Source organism: Rhinolophus sinicus, linkage group LG09 (assembly GCF_036562045.2).
Source record: "Rhinolophus sinicus isolate RSC01 linkage group LG09, ASM3656204v1, whole genome shotgun sequence".
NCBI classification, from domain to species: Eukaryota; Metazoa; Chordata; class Mammalia; order Chiroptera; family Rhinolophidae; genus Rhinolophus; species Rhinolophus sinicus.
This window is the reverse complement of record NC_133758.1, coordinates 82,230,494-82,248,462: the sequence shown is the minus strand read 5'-3', so window position 1 is coordinate 82,248,462 and position 17,969 is coordinate 82,230,494. Positions and strand designations below refer to the sequence as shown.

The 17,969-nt window shown below is 36.6% G+C and overlaps 1 long non-coding RNA gene across 1 annotated transcript; it reads right to left on the bottom strand.

The window, feature by feature from the left end:
- Window positions 1–362: 362 nt before the first annotated feature.
- On the bottom strand, window positions 363–15,375 carry LOC141573085 (uncharacterized). Its single transcript, XR_012498650.1, has 3 exons — window positions 15,364–15,375; window positions 4,594–4,687; window positions 363–418 (listed from the first exon to the last, which is right to left on the bottom strand). It is a non-coding gene; the product is annotated as an uncharacterized LOC141573085 (long non-coding RNA).
- Window positions 15,376–17,969: the final 2,594 nt, after the last annotated feature.

Here is a 17,969-nt window from a genome sequence, read left to right as displayed (position 1 = left end):
AGGCTCAGCTAAGTGGGTAAGATGAAGTGGATTAACTTGGGAAAAGCCTGCAAGGATTCCTTAAGGAAGGTCATCTTTTGTTGAGTTGCTTTTATGGAGTGGTAGTTGGGGGAACTGGGAAAGTTATTAATACCCACTTTGGGTTGGAAATTTTAACTCTTCTCTGTTAATATTGTGGTTTTACCTATCCTAGACTAACTATTGAAGTTATAAGAATGTGTCTTGGAAATGAGAACAATGAAACCTGCTGTCATGTTTCCTACTCACACTTTAATTTTGATGCCTGCTAAGTAAGGGAAAGATCTCTATCTGTGAGTTACTGAGAGAGTCTGGGGCATCCGTGAAATAAATGAACTACTTGCCAGTATTCCGGCGACGAATACAAAGTGCTTGTCGTCTTCTAGGAACGACTTGAGATCTGTCCAAAATGATGGCAAATTTATATTAGTGAGGTTTATTTTTAGAATAGTTAGGGTTATAACTGTTTCATTAGAAGATTACAGTTATGCAACTCTTTATTGCCATTGCTCTATTACATTAAATTCTCCTTTTATTTATCCACCAAGAGAATTAAAGTATTTGATTAAGAACAACACAATAAAAATAAAAGGAATATCATTTAAAATATCAATAAGTTAGCAATAGAATTAACAATTGCTTGTTTCTTGCCTGTGTCCCCTTAGTAGGACAGTAAGCTCGATGAAGGCCAGGATTTGACCTTTACTTGTATTACAATTATATCCTTAGTGACAACAACACTGCCTGGGCATAATACATCTTTAAATATTTGCTGAAGTAGATGAGAGTCAAGGAGACACTGAGTAAATATTCTCTAACATTTGGAACTTTTAAAAGTGCTTGAACTTTTAAATCATATCTGTTGAATAACAAGAATATTAGGTCAAGTGTAGTAATCACTATTTTGATGCTCATCAGTCACTCAAGGGTATTTTTTAAACGAAAGATGGATGTTTCTGGATCATGAAGTGCAATAAATCCTTAGTGCGACAAAATTCTCTAACAGAACCCAGCGCTCATTGAATTAATGAGATCTAGAAGATCTCTAGAAGAAACTGTAAAAGAAGAGATGGAGGGTGAATAGCAGCACTAAACCAGAACTGAGTACAATTTGCAGAGAGGCTTTAGGGGTTTCCATTTAAACTGCAACAAAAAGAAGCTTCAGTGATGAATATTTTCTCAGGTCCCTATTTTCTTACAGGTATAATTTGTCACTTTACTCATAAGCTATACAAAAAAGTGATGACACATAAGACACCAGGATACTGGAAAGAAAATATAAAAAAGAAAACACAACATGTTTGCCACAGCCTTTTGCCACTTTTGTAATATACCCTATTGGTTCTTCCTTCTGAATGTTTTTGTTCTAGAGGTAAAGAATAAGGAATTACCTTACATCTTATCCTTTCTTTCATCTTTGTGTGTTAATAGGGAAGGATAAAGTCTCAAAGGCAGAAAAACACAAAATCCTAGACAAAGTAGAGGTCTTAAGTAAGCAATAGAACATTTGGCCAACCCTATCTTTTTATAGTCATAGTTTACTTACAGATAGGTCTATTAGTGTGCATATATCTTACTTATGTGTCCTTCTTGGAAAAGGTGTACAGTTTGAAAAAAGAAAATAATACCATGCTGGGCTGAAGGATAATGGGAGAGAAACAAATTTCTCAACATGTGTGGACTATGGACATACTTTCTGTATCTTCTGGGATCTCCTTTTGAAAAAGTTACTTGAAGATGTATTCTACTAAAAGGAAAAACTGAATCCTAAAAAGAGGAAGATATGGTATTCAAAAAATTCTTCTAATTCTGTAGAGCACTGAAAAGAAACTAATTTTTATAAATTATAGCAGGAAATCAGAAGACTTTTAGAAGAATGTCTATAAGAAAATGAATATATTTGACCAAATAGTAAGATAAATAACCACAATGGTGGGAATAAAGATATATGTGTCCTTCTTGACAAGAAATAATGAATGTTATTAGAAACTCTAGAAAATGAAAAGGCTGTATAGAAAAGTCACAAATGTAAACATGAAACAAACTAAAATGTAGCATGATTTTGAGAAATGGAGAGTGGGAAGAGAGAATCTAATTGATCTTGACACTAGACAATTCTCTTTCAAGCAGGTTAGTGACATAGAATTACATTTCCTACTTCCATTTTGGTTCTTTATGAGCAATATTTATACAATCATAATATGCTCTGTTATTTTTATTAGTTTAAAATTTTTAGAGTCAAACTATAGAGTAAGCATTTCAAGACATAAATATAGTTACAGGATAGAATGCAAACAAACACTTGGAAAGGCCAAATGAGTGAGAAAGTTTACAGAGTTTAGGAGCTAGCCGAAGGAGAGGCTAGATGGAAGGAAGTATATACAAGGTTCCAAATGTTCTTATCTTAAATAATGGGAGAAATATTGATGCAAATAGAAACAGAGATTAGATTACTCAAAGTCAAAAAAATAACAGAAGAAATATTAGTAATGTCTTAAGAGCCAATAAGGAAAAACATTGGTTATAATTCACTAACAGTAAAATATCAAAAATTATAGATAATGCAAGATAAAATTTTCAGTTTTCATGATGGGAAGCCAATAGATAACATCTTCAGTTAATCATGAAAAGGAGATATAACCATATTATTCAAATATATGGAGGTAACCTAAATAAGTACAAATAGAATCATGTAAAAGGATTACTTCTAGGGAGTAGGTATCAAAGGTGGAATAAGGGGGTGGGAAAGTTAAATTTTTCATTTTATAATTTTCTGTACTTTTTGAACTTTTTCCTTATCATATGGATATATTATTTTTATTATATAAAAAAAGTTAAACATTTCCTGAGGACTAACTCAGTATTCTCTTCAATGATATTATCCCAAAGTGCATTCTTACTAAGGATAAAATGAACATACTCCTGCAGGTAATGGTGAAAGATGCAGCAATGCCAAATGAATGCTATAATTAATATTGCAATGAGTAGAAGCATCAGGAATCCAAACATGTCAACTGAAATGTATAAAAAGAAATATAGTTGAGGTTAACAGAAGATTATAATTATAAGAATTATAATTTCTTACATTTTCATCTTTAATACCATGCAGTCAGATTCTTAAATACAATTTCAGTTGTTAATGAAAATGATACACATACATCACATACTCCAATAAAACTATCATTAACACAATAATCACTAACATTGGAAAATAATCTAGGTTGCTAAAAGGAGATAATGTTATTTGCAAATTGGTAAACTATTAGGTCACTGGCTATTTTTTCCTTTATTTTCTCTCTAAAAACTCATTCCAGGCAATATTTCAACAGATAAAATAGCAGCGCCCTCAGGTTTCTATGAAGATACATATAGACAGCAGGGGATGTTCACTGTATGAGTTTCAGCAGTTCCTTTTCAAAGAGAAAACAAATGCTTGCTGGGAAAACAGATTTGTAGCACTTGTAAACTTCCCTTCTCCCCCTTCCCAGGACTATGTGAAACTATAGAACATAAAACAGGAGACTGGGGTTCCCATTCATACTAAATTTATGAAGGGTTGCTTGTTTATAAGCTCTTTGCTACAAACAATTATGACTTAAATATACCTGGTAGTACCTGACGAAAACAGGGACTTGAGGCAAAATTCATGCTTTTCATTTCAATTAAGAAAAAAAACATAGACAATTGGTAGTACTAGACTGGGTTTTCTCTTATAGTTAAGGTTCCCCTAGAAAGCATCTTGTTTCAAAACTTAAAAGGTACTTTTACTTGCTTTGGTAGCTACTGTATAACAAACCAAAATTATAGCATTATAGATATAATTTAAAGATTCTTTGATGATTGAGATTTGTTCAGTCCTAGGCAGTCATTGTTCTGAATGACAATTCTCAGTACAAAATATATAAGCTGAGGAAATGTAAGTTATAATAATGCTACTGGGCTCAATACCGTGTTTCCCGGAAAATAAGACCTACCCGGACAATCAGCTCTAATGCGTCTTTTGGAGCAAAAACTAATATAAGACCTGGTATTATTTTACTATAATATAAGACCGGGTCTTTATAATATAATATAATATAATATAATATAATATAATATAATATAATATAATATAATATAATATAATACCCAAGCTAGGTCTAATTTTCAGGGAAACACGGTATGTCCTCACCCCAGGATTAGCTTATAAGAAACTCCTGGAGTTCCTAAAGCAACTTGAGAACACAATCCTCCTTCATTGGTTATGGTTATCGTTTATTGGAGTACTTTAGAGATCAAATGTAAAGTATTTACAATTGGCATAGTAAGGCACCCACCAATCAGAATGAATATTGACCCAGTTGAACCAACCATGGCTGGGAAGAACAAGTATCAGCCTGTATTAGGGGAAACACTGATGAACAGACTTGCTATATTTTAATAATGTAAATATAATAATTTATAATCCTTCAAATGTAGAAAATAAATAATATTTCCAAGTCAATTTTTAAAAGTAACACCTGAAACTAAAAAGATAAAATTAAAAATAAAATAAAATTTTAAAAGTACATAAAAATTCAAATAGGGACAACTCACCTTTACAGTTTAACCAAAATGAAGAACTGACTTGACATCCCAAATTTGAAAAGCAAAATTTTTTGCAAGTAAGTCGTTCACTGCACCAAAAGCACTGTATTTGGAAAGAAAAAAAAAAATAAAAGCAGTGTCCAGGTATACTAACCACATTTCCAGTAAGTTTTTAGTGCTAGTTGAGTAAGTATTCAATAAATATAGCTACCATCATCATCATCATCATCATCATCATCATCATTTTAGTAGCAGTAGCAGCAGCAGTAGTAGTTGCTGTTGGAGGTCGGCCCTGATCCCCTTTACCAAGCCCATGTCCCCAAACCCCAGCTGCAGTGAACATTGGCTGCCGTGGCTCAAGTTGCCCTTCTTATTGAATTGCCCTCAGTGGATAGGAACTACCTTGTGCGTGAGGTAACTACTCCCACTGCCAATAACTGACTAACATACGGGGTTCCTAACAGTAGACATCCTTGCCTCGAGGCCGTGGTAACTCTGCTGTGTGACTTTTTGCCCCAGGGCTGCCCATGGTTCAGGCCAAGTGTATGTAGACTTTAGCTGAGGCTACACCTTTGCTTGGCTGTTGTCCCTTACTTGCCGTGAGTCCCTTACTCCCTCATATTACAGATTTTTGCTGTCACTCAAGAAATTACACGTACCTTAATCCCTTTCTCAAGCTGCGTGTTTAGGGAACAAGACCCAAGACATAGTTTCACAAAGTAGTGACAAGGACTTCAGTAGATAGGGTTTTTGTTTGTTCTCTCTCTCTCCCCAACGCTCTTTGCCCTTCCCCTTGACTGCAGCACTCACTCTTGCCTCTGGGGATTTCTCCTGTTATGTGGGCCTGGTGGTGCTGCCAACCAGCCTCACCTCAGCACCCACCCCCTGCCCCCTTCCTACTCACTGGTGGCTACTCACTGATGGTCAGATAACCATGTGGAAAACTAGATTCTAAGTCCCTTGTCGAAATAAGCAAAAGCAAGGTACAAAGGTGGAAACCATTGTGAGATAAGACTAGGACCTGGACAAGTCAAGAAAATGAGGACAGAGTGGTGAAAATGGCTCTCACTCACATAGGACCTACCACGTGACATGCACCATTCTAAACCCCTTATATATTAACTCACTTCATCCTCATGACAACCCTGTGAGCTCGGTACCACTTATAGAAGAGGACAATAAAGCACAGAGCAATCAGATGACTTACAGGTCACACACCTACTAAATAGGGAAGTTTGGGTTCTAACCTAATTAGTCTGCTTCTGTGCTGGTAACCAATCCTACAAGACTGACCCCAGACCCCTCCAATCACAGGCCAGCAGAGGTAAGGACTTACTCCAATGTAAAGGACCCCCCCTTAAACACTGCCTGAGAGCAGGAGGTGTATCCCAGGCAATCTTTTGTTTGTTAACCAAAACAAGAGTTCAGATGAAACCATTTAGGCAAGTCTAAGATTGAAGTCACTTAGGCAGAATGAGTCCTGTCATCTTTGTTGTGTAAAGGCTAGAACTGCAAAGTCAAGGCCTAGATTTAAGGATTACAAACCCAGAGACTTCTGATTTTGGTTATCAATTCTTGGAGTTTCTAGGAATCAAATCCATGCCACCTAGCAGGATTTTCTTTTGTTTTTGTTTTTGTTTTTGTCTTTCCCTCTAGGAGAGTTTTAACTGCCAGAAAGAAAAACCTGAACCTCTCAGAGAGGAGCTTGTGGTTACTCAGCACTGAGCGGATTCCGAGGCCTCAGTAACCAAGTTCACAACTTGGTTGTGAACTGCTTCTAGAGCAGTGCAGTTCCCAGAAGAGACATTTTCCCCTGTGCCTCTCTCTGATGTGGGCTCAGAAAATAATGGAAACGAGAGCTCTTCCACAGGCTGAGCCTGGGGCAGCCAGATTGGTAACCTGTAACTCACAGCGTGGCCAGTGAAACCCAACAGAATATCTTCCCATCATGCACTCTCTCTGAGATTCCAGGCTTAATGCTGAGGGGCAATAACTGACAATGACTTTGGGTAGGTACAACTTTAGTTGAGGGTTAGTTGCATTATTTAGTTAGTTGCAAGAGCATTTTTTTAAATGTATGGATGGGGAAAATAAAATGTGCACGTCTTGAAAGGTCAATGGGTGAAATACAGTAGACTATGATTGAGATAGGGCCAGGCAAGGCCTCCAAGAAAAACCATTAACCGCCAGCTGAAGACAAGGGACCAGTAAATCAAGATGAGACAAGGAAACCCACCAGAATCGGCCAAGGCCAACATGGTGGCAAGATTCACCTCCAAGTAACCTCTAGCCACATTATATAGTCATTGTAACGCATACTAAATGTATTACATTAGTAATACATACTAAATGGAACTTCCAGAGAGAACCATATAAGGACAAAGGGGGTGGGATTCTATCCACGATTCTCGGAAAAGCCCACCCATTTCCTGGAACTAAGAAACTATTGCTCCCTTTCATTTCCATGTAAAATATCTACCAAATAAAAGTTACGGCCACAGCTCAAATCGAGGTTGTCTCTAGCTAGGAGGCAATTTCTGTTCTGCCTATGGAGAAAATCTTTTTTCAGTAAACTACTTTCACTTTATTTCCTGGCTCACACTTGAATTCTTTCCTGTGCGAAGCCAAGGACAGACCCTCTTTCCTGCAACATGGCAGTTTGTTTCTTTACTCTGTCTGACCAGCTCGTGTAACCATCCCTTCTGCCGGCAACTGCCACCACTTTCCTTTGTGGACCTCTTCTCCCAACTCCACCTGATTCTGCAGCTGTCACTCAGCTTTGTCCCGCCCCTTCCCTACTACTGGGATCATCGGACCCAGGCAGTGGCACTCAGGGTAGCTCATCCCTCTGGCCCAGGAGCTAGTACCGAATACCAGACCCAAATCAGGCCCGTTCAAATCTTGTTTGGAGTTGCATACAGACATTGGGAGAGACTTGTTTGCTAGGAGCCAGCATCTTCCCCAGCTATGTGGAGAATGTCCACTTGCCATAGAAGAAATGAGGTCAATACATAGAGGGAGGCAGAACTGGGAGATGAAAAGAGAGGAAATGAAAATAACAACCTTTTGGATTCAGTTGTATATAAAGCCAAGGCCAGCCCCGGACATCCCAATTTTGTGAATCAATAAATTCCCCCTTTTGTTAAATTAGTTTGAGTTGGGTTTCTGTCACCTAATACAAAAGACGTGACTAATACCTTAACTAAATCTTCTAAACTAAAAGTCTTCAAAGAGCAGAACTTCACATTACCCAGAGGAACAGTACACAATATTCAACATCCCTAAATTGGTAATGAGTAAATTAAGACGAATTACATGGGTTTTTTCTCTTGTCGTTTAGGTAAATGATCCATGTAAATACAAAGCCATTGACAACTTCAGACTTTTAAGAGAGTGACAACTGAGAAATCAGCTGAAGGACTTTAGAAGACTGATTAATATCACTTCATGGGAAAACTAGAGTATTTGTCAGGGTAGAACTCTGTGTTTATAAGCTTATGTGGATATCCAAAATTGATAATTTTATAAGCAAATATTAAAATGAAAAAATGCAGAAAGGGGGAAGCTACATAATAATATTTAGTGGTTTGCTGATATTGTATAAAACAAATGGTTTAATATTATGCCACGAAAAAAGTATTAAATAAGTGTAATTGTGCAAAGGGGGATTTTTAAGTAATAGACGTTGAAGGTATCAAAAAAGCACTGACTGATTATTTATGTGCAAATGATAGATTCAGCGGACATTACACAGATAGAGTGGTGTTTTGGCTTTGGCTTTGTTTGGCAGGTGCAATAGGTACTCTACAAAAAAACAAAACCTCTGAATGGAAGAATAATATAATTTTAAAAAGAGTGCAACAGATGTAATACCAGTTCATAAGAGAAAGCGTTACTAGTTAGAATGACTAGATATAATTTCTTTCAGGGAATAGGCAGGATTTGGTCCGAGCCTTGAGGAATAGGCCAAATTTGGACAGAAAGAATATGCCTTAGACACACAAGGCATGACAGACTGAAAGAAGGGATTCACCATGGCAGGAGTGAAAATCTGCTGTGGCTTAAGTTCGTGAAATTATTTGGAAAGGTAAACTTTTCTCAGATTGGGATGGGGTTGTGTTTTAACTTAACACTAGGGATTCATCTGAAGGATTTTGAGCTAAAAGGTGACATAATAAAAATGCTAACTTATGATAATGAATAAGGCATCAGGAGGGACTCCAGGGACTGGGACCCAGGAAGTCTAGGATTGTTCCAGTTGAAAGAAAAGAATGGAAGGACGGATAGAACTCCGGGAACTGCAGATAAAGTAAGATCAAGGAGCCAAAGATTTCAAAAATTACACCTGGGAGAATGTTACCAGAAATAAAGAGGTACATAAAATGAGCTTTTGTGTGGAAGAAAAGTTAAATTCAGTTATAGAGAATTTGAGCTTGAGGTGATGAAGAAATGTCAAACAGCTATGAGTGTGACCCCAAGGTCGAGGGGCCATTAAGTCTAAGAATATGAAAATGAGATTTCTGTATGTGCAGGTATTAGCAGAGGCCATGCCAGCACCTGAGATAGCACACGGGTGAGAACATAGTATAAAATAATGCTTCGGAGTATAAGGAAGGACGAAGAAGAGGAGTTGGTAAAGAAAACGGAGAGGTGAGGGAAGAAGCAGGGCAGAATAATGTATAAAGTCCCGATCACTAAGGCAGGAACAAGTTTCCAGAAGGTACGACTAATTTGAAAGGTCATTTGTAAACTCTTAACCAGTTTGCTAAGGATTAAATCATTGTGATAAGGAAGCAAAGGTAGAATAAGGACTTGAGCTGCTAAGAAACAAGAAGTTTTTGTTTTGTCCCATTTCATCTGAACTCAGAAAGGAAGGAGCCAATGCAGAGAAATAGACTAAATTTGTCATCGAGGAACAAGGGAATGAGAAAGGTTCTGAGTTTGTGAATGGGCATGTGTTTCCAAGTATGATGAATGCATGGAGGTAAAGGCTAGGGGATTAGCCTTGGAACCGAGAAGTGACTTAAGGGGGAAAAGCGTGTAAAAGAAAAGACACCGAATTGCTTCAGAAGCAAAATGAGGGAACTTGAACCTGACAGATGGCCTTAAACTTCTGAAGGAAAATCAAGCTCCAGAAGGATGGTCATGCCAAGAGCAGGTAAGGTGTTGGGAATTGTTGCCTTGGAGAATAATCCATGAAACTGGTTCTCCACTTTTTTTCCATCTCAGAAACTCTTGACAGGTGATATCCACATGTTCACTGGCATAGCCAGAGTTGAATCCATGACCCTGTCTACCTTCCCTTACTCCATGCCTAACACACACACACACACACACACACACACACACACACACACACACACTTTTTTTTTTACAAAAAACAAATATCAAAGTGGCATCCTTGTGGGGCTTGAGGTATGGCGTTTACAAATGCATTTTACATGCATGTGAGTAATGGTCACTTCCTATGAACAGTGCGATAAATGAGGTAGGCTGTGGGAGAGTCAAAAAAACCCCTTTGGCTTGCTGTAACTTCATTCCTTCTGTCCCAACCAATACTCCATATCAAGATGCAATGAATGAGAAAGATGTGATTATGGAGAAAACCTAGAATCTATTCTGATTTATTTGTTAAGTCAGTTGCAAAACTCAGTCTTTACCTGTAATTAGCAAAAAAAATTACTTATGACAGTTCTCATCATTGTGACACACTGAATACTATCATTCCAGGAATTCACCAGTGACATATAATGATTCTGAGCAACAATGAAAGCCCAGCAAAAGTTCTCTGTTTCTTAGCATGGTTTTTGAACTTTTATTTCTAATGAAAGAGAAGATATCAACAAAAATATAATGTTTTTCATATGCTGTTTTTATGAATTGTAGGTTGGGGGTAGTGCTGTAAATTAGTTGCTTTTTATGGATTTGTTTTTGGTAAGAATGTCATCTAACTTTAGGAAGGCTAGTCACATATCACTGAACCACAAGGGAATGATTTGGATGGAATCTGAGGAAGATTTTCTTATAGTTAAGAAGGATAAGCATATAATTTTTCACTCAAATTTGAATATTTTGGGGAATGAAAAGGAGCAGGTATGACAATTTCACCAAGTCAATGCTGGTGAACACCACCATAAAATAGGACAGTTCTAGGTATCCCAGGACATCTATTCATCTTCCTTACGGCCCAAGAAGAACTCAGATATTCTTGGTTACTTACTTTATACTATCTATAAATTCCGGCTCTCTGTCTGGGAGTATGGCCGACACACTCACTGAAAGCCTGGCGTCCTTCCAATTTCTGGGAGAAGAGGGGATCTTTTGCCAAAAGATAACACGCTGATTTTGGGTTGAACAGGTGGAATTATCTCTTAGTTCATTTCTATGAGGTACTTGGAATATATTAAAAATTGTACTCAAATATACATATCCCCGGAAATAAATCCATGGTCAATTAATCTATGACAGAGGAAGCAAGAATTTACATTGGGGTAAAGACAGTCTATTTAATAAATGGTGTTGGGAAAATTGGACTGATACTGCAAAAAAATGAAGTTGGACCACCTTCTAATGCCATATACAAGAATAAACTCAAAATGGATTGAAGACTTCAATGTAAGACCGAAAACCAAACAACTCCTAGAAGAAAACATAGGAAATAAACTTGCAGACATTACCCTTAGTAATATTTTTACTGACATATCCCCTTGGGCAAAGGAAGCAAAAGAAAAAAATAAACAAATGGGATTACATCAAACTAAAAAGATTTTTCACAGCAAAGGAAACCATCAACAAAACAAAAAGACACCCAACTGAATGAGAGAAGATATTTGTCAATGATACATCTAATAAGGAATTAATATCCAAAATTTATAAAAAACCCATACAACTCAACACCAAAAAAACAAACAAACCAATTAAAAAATGGGCAGAGGACATGAAGAGACATTTTGCCAAAGAGGACATACAGATGGCCAATAAACATATGAAAAGATGCTCAACATCATTAATCATTAGAGAAACTCAAATAAAAACCACAGTGAGACACCACCTTACTACTGTTAGAATGGCTATCATCAATAAATCAACAAACGAGTGTTGGCGAGGATGTGGAGAAAAGAGAACTCTTGTGCACTGTTGGTGGGATTGCAAATTGGTGCAGCCACTATGGAAAACAGTAAGGAGGTTCCTCAAAAAATTAAAAATAGAACTACCTTATGACCCAGTAATTCCTCTCCTAGGTATCTATCTAAAGAAATCCAAAAAACTAATTTGAAAAAATATATGCACCCCTATGTTTATTGCAGCACTATTCACAATAGGCAAGATATAGAAACAACTGAAATGCCCATTAATAGATGATTGGATAAGGAAACTGTGGTACATTTATACAATGGAATATTACTCGGCCATAAAAAAGAATGAAATCTTACCATTTGCAACAACATGGATGGACCTAGAGAATATTATGCTAGGTGAAATAAATCAGACTGAGAAAGACAAATACCATATGATCTCACTTACATGTTGAATCTAGAGAACAGAATAAATGAGCAAACAACAGAAATAGACTCAGAGATACAGAGAAAAAACTGATGGTTGCTAAATGGGAGGGGGTTGGGGGATGGAGGAGAAGGTGATGGGATTAGAAAGTACATATCGGTAACCACAAAATAGTCACAGAGATGTGAAATACAGCATGGAGAATATAATCAATAATGTTGTAAAGTTTATGTAGGGTGCCAGATGGGTACTGGACTTATCAGGGGGATCATTTCATAGATTGTATAGATGCCTGACCACTGCACTGTATACTTGAATCTGATGTAGAATAATATTGAAGGTCAACTATAATTATATATGTTGTGTGTGTGTGTGTGTGTGTGTGTGTGTGTGTGCGTGTGTGAGTGTGTGTGTGTATATGTGTGTATATCTATATATAAAATATATTCATGGGATGTAAAGCACAGCATAGGGAATATAGTCAATAATACTGTAACAGCTATGTACGGTGTCAGACGGGTAGTAGACTTGGGGGAGGGTTATCACTTTGTGAGGGAGTAAATGTGTAATCATTATGTGGTTTTGTACACCTGAAACTAATACAAAAATAAAATTAAAAAGACCTTACACACAAAATTAAAATTTAAAAAATTAAAATTAAACATTAAAAAAAATACATATCCCCAGAACTGCATAATGACTTATGTTTGCAAATTTTAAAGATAAAGTTATCCATCTTGCTACATTATAGAGTATGTTAAATATAATTTAAAATTCTAGTGGATCAAGCATTAATTCAATTCAACAGTTACTTATACTGTCATGTACTGAGAAATGTATGAGGTGTTACAGATGCAAAGATGTATAAAACATGTATTCTCTCCTCGGGGAACTGAGAATGGGAGAAAGAGAAATATGCAAACAATTTATATGAATTACAATGGAAAAATGTGCATGTTTGCGATCCAAAGCAGAGATAGGGGAACTGGAGGAAGTATTCTTCTTTCTTTAAGAAGGGCAAGAATGGATAAGGATGGGTAAGAAATGGCAGAAATTTTATCAGTTTGGGGAGTAAAGTTTACAACTAGGGCCTCTAATTTTATGTACAAAATCAGAGACAAAGTCATCTATTGAGAATGAGTGAGTGTGGGATAAAATGGGAACTTTAAGGATAGTAACAAAGTTTTGGAACTGCTATTGTGGAAAATTTTAGGAAATGTTGCTAACCAAAGACAAATAATGGATAGTATTTGGGCTCAGGTGAGACCAGAAATTGTGAATTTGTAGTTGCACTAATGTAGACTTTGATGCAAGACGCTCCAGTAGCAATAAACTAATAATGCATAGCAAATGAACAGATAGACCAAATGACCAATCAGGGCTGAGGAATGTAGATCCAGCACAGTTAAAGGTAAGATGGCAAGGGCATTAAGGTAGTGGTGGTTTCTGCAACTCCCAGTAAAATAATGGGTCTAGACAGGGACCATCAAATCTGCTAACATCACAAAATGTCAGACAACAAACTTTACTTGCCTCCTAATCAAAGACCTCAGCATGAAGTATTCCTGCCAAAAAATTAAATTGAATCTGATCAAGCCTCCATATGTAATTACCAGTTTACAAGAACAGGAGAACAGGGAAGAGAGGAACACGATAAAGCTCATCATGGAGCTATGACCAGTAAAATCCAGATTATGGGAAATCAATAGGAGAAACAACTCAGTAAGTTGCAATAAAAAAAAAGAGAGGGAGAAGTAACATATAAATAAAAAGAGATTTAACGGATATATTAGCCAACTGTAACGTATATAGACTTGATTCAAAAGAACTTATAAAATGATGAAACAAGAGAAATGTGATTATTTCCTGGATGCTTAATGATTTTAAGAAGTTATTGTTGATTTTTAAGTGTGATAATAGACTTGTAATATTTAAAAATGAAGTCATATATATATATATGTATATGATCACTAGATATAGATAGATAGTAGATAGGGAGATAGATAGATAGATAGATAGATAGATAGATAGATAGATAGATAGATAGATAATTGTACATAAAATGCTGTGATATCCATATCATTATTTGCTTCAAAATAATCCATTTTGGAAGAGGGGGCATGCATGATATAAGACTGGCCAAGATGGATATTAAGAGTATAAAGTTTTTTTATACTGTTTTCTCTGTTTGAAAATTTCCATTGTAACAAACAAAGAAAGGTGTCCATTCAAGTGAAGAGCCATGAGAATTCACAGGAAGGAAGGGAGTTCATATGAGAGGGCCAATGAGTTAAAGGAAAAATGAGAAATTGAAGAACTAGAGGATGGTCTTGTCTTGTTGAGGCCAAAAGTAAGAACACTGTAAGGAAATGAGAATGCAAGAGCCACTGTGGATCATGCAGGATGGAGGATGTGGCCCTGGGAGTGACTTCCTAATGCACAGAGCTGAGGAAATCAGGACACTGCAGGACAGAGTGTGTCTGGGCCATTGTCAAGTGTGGAAAGCACATAAGGCTATGGCAGGAATCAGGTGAAGAAGTCCAAAAGCCCTGAGCTCATGACTTCATTAAAGCAGTGGAATGGCCTAAATGAAGATAAATAGGGGCACAGGTGGTACACCCAGACCACTATGACAGATCCCAATTACTAGAGTGTGCCCTTTTCTAATTAGTGATTTCGTCTCTCTGCCTTTGGTGTTAATTGTCAGTTCTCCAATACTTGTTAGAGTAGAAAGGCTTTGAGAGGGTTGCTGCAAAGCTCTTTGTAGCACCATTTCCCTCATTACTATGACATTTCTGCTTCCTTCCAAATCTGAAATGAAAAATAATGATGTCAGATGCCTAATGATTTGAGAAAGGGACCTTAGCTACCTTGTAGTTAAGGAACAGTGTATCATCCTTTCTAGTCTTTAGGGAATAGAGTAGCAAGGAAATTTTCATTATATCTCAATGGGTTTATGTTTACCTTATCTTAGAAAAAAATTCTTGCCAAAGTCAGTATAATCTTTTATTGTGAAAAAAAAAAAAATTGTTGTGTTTTTGAAGTATAATTTTCTAGAAGGAAGTACATATTTGTATTAAATTATTTCCATTATTTATTTCTAGATGTTCGAAGAATGGTTTGAAATGCAGAAGTACATCTTAATAACTGCTATGAGTCATTCCTATTATAAAAAATTGTGTAAAACAAAGTTTAGTGTATCTTTAAACTACAGCTGTAAATTGTGTGACTTTATAACATTCCCAGAACAATTGCCTCATATGAAAGTTAACTTACTTTTTTATCTTTTATGCATAATTGACAATTTCTCTTTAACTCACATCCTAAAAAACAAACAAAAAAATAAGAGCAAAACGTAAATACAAAACCTACATAGTGTTTAATTTTATATAAAAGTACATTTCATTTAGTCATTCCTGTTTCATGGCATATTCATCCATACCCCACCATTTTACTTCATTATTTTCACATATCTAGAAAACTTTTCCCATCGGTATTATTTAAATCCTAACTCTTTCTTATTTTCTCCAATTACTTAGAAAAATACAAAGTGGCATCATCCAACTTTCATTAGCCAAGTAAGTTGTAAAAAAATGACTGCTGAAAAATAATAAGGAAAAATAAAATTGTCAATATCACTGTATATTTAAAACATCATACTTTAAAAACCTCTTTTAGTAATTCCTTTGTTATTCAGCATGGTTTTTCCAAGACATACCTGGTTAACTAGGACTTTAAATATTTTTTTAAAAATCCTTCTTGTTTTGTGAAAAAAAATAAACAATATAATTTGTGCTTGAAAGTTCTAGAATAAAAAATATGAGTTCAGAAAAAAACATTTTGATGGCTCTGTTTATGACTCCAACATCTCTGTAAAGTAAGTAGGGTCTGAAATTAATACCCCAGCTGTCTGGTGATACAGTAACAATGAAGTCACTCTCTGTTATTTTGGGGACAGGGTTCATAGGCTCTGTGGGAAAAGTCAGACATTCCTATTTAATTTCAAATTGTTTGATTGGATACAGATCTGATTTGGCTGGGGGAAAAAATTTATAATAGTTTTTCAAATTAAGTCCTATTGTATATTACTTCCTCCTACTCAAAAGTACCCCTGAAGTTCCCAAGGGAAAAGCTGAGTGGAGGAAAAGGCAAGGTAAATGGGAAAGAGTCTACTGCTTCAGCTACGTTGGGGACAGCTGGCTTTAGGCTTACTTCAGGGGACAGGAGCAGGGAAACAAAAGGCACGTGACTAAGCCACCATTCTCCAAATTCTACTTGCTTCCCACAGCTTTTTTGTTGTTGTTGTTAGCTTAAGTTTTTATTTTTGAATAACTTTAGATTTACAAAAAAATTTGCAAAGATTATACAGGGAGTTCCTCTATACTCTTCACCCAGTTTCCTCATTGCTAATATCTTCCGTTACCATCATACACTTATCAAAACTAAGAAACCAACACTGATACATTACTTTTAATTAAACTCCAGATTTTATTGGGATTTCATCAGTTATTACACTAATGTTCTTTTTCTGTTCCAATATCCAAGATACCACATCGCATTTAGTCATCATGTCTCCTCTGATCAGTGGCAGTTCCTTAGCCTTTCCTTGTTTGTCATGACCTGGACACTTGTGAGGAGTATGGGCCAAATATTTTGTAGCATGTCCCTCAATTTGGGTTTGTCTGATGTTTTCCTCATGATTACACTGGAGATGGGGTTTAGGGGAGAACACTGCAGAGATGAAGTTCCCTCCTCATCACATCGTGTCATCAGGTATGTGGTATCAACATGGTTTTCATTCAACTGTTATATATTTAAACACATTAGAGAACGCTGAAGACATAGGGCTGCTGCTAGCACTAGTTGAGGATACAGGGCATCTCTGTGTGAATGTGGAAAAGGCACACGTCTGAAAGAATCAGTTAGAAAAATGCTCACCCTTTCTGAGCAGACATAGCCAGAAACCTGGCCTCATGGGAAGCTAAGCTGGCCTTCACTGTCAGGTTATATGAAACCCTTATTACGCAATTTATAAACATAGATTTTTTTTTTTTGTAAACAATTATAGCTCATCTTCACAATCCTCAAAGGTGGTTATTATAATCCCCACTATACTGATAAAGAAACTGACCTCAGAAAAGTCAAATAACACATTGCAGTTCACTTGCTAAAATGACAGAGTATGGATTTGCGTCCAAGATACCTCCTGTTTTGCTCACTAGCATGTCTTCCTTCTCCTGGGAAAAATAACCCATCCTCCCTTTGCAGAACTGCTCCTTCCTCAGTTCTAAACACATGTAAGTAGTAGGACGGGTAACTGCCCTTTCCTATACAAACTCCCTGATCACAGCCAGGAACTAAGGCTGCACACCTAAATTAAACTGGGCTAATCCCAGACCACACTCATTGGTCCAGCGAGAGGGAATATGATCACATCAGACCAATCAGAATCCTCCCCCCATCACTTAGAAATTGGAACTGGAGGGTTAAGGGATAGTGGGGAACTTCATTCTCTTCGCTTGGAAAGCTGAGAGGATGTGGGCAAGGGAGCTGCCAGTGGTCATGAAAGAAGTTCTGAGGAAGAAGCTATTATAGTAGGACAGAATGAAGTTGACAGGCAGAGAAAAGTAGAGAAAACAGAAGAAGAAATAGGGAGCTGATGGTGATTCACTCATGTCTGACATCCGCTGCACTGCTACTCTTCTCTTATCTCATTCAAGAGAGACAAAATTTCTCTCATATTTACAATCTTGGTTTCTTACACTGTATCTAAAAATGTTCCAGTGAATATAAAGTCCATAGCCTTGTTTCTTTCCACTAAGTCCTGATAGTTTCCTTCTTTTCATTCCTGCTACTTATTTTTTTCCAAAATTAAAATAGGA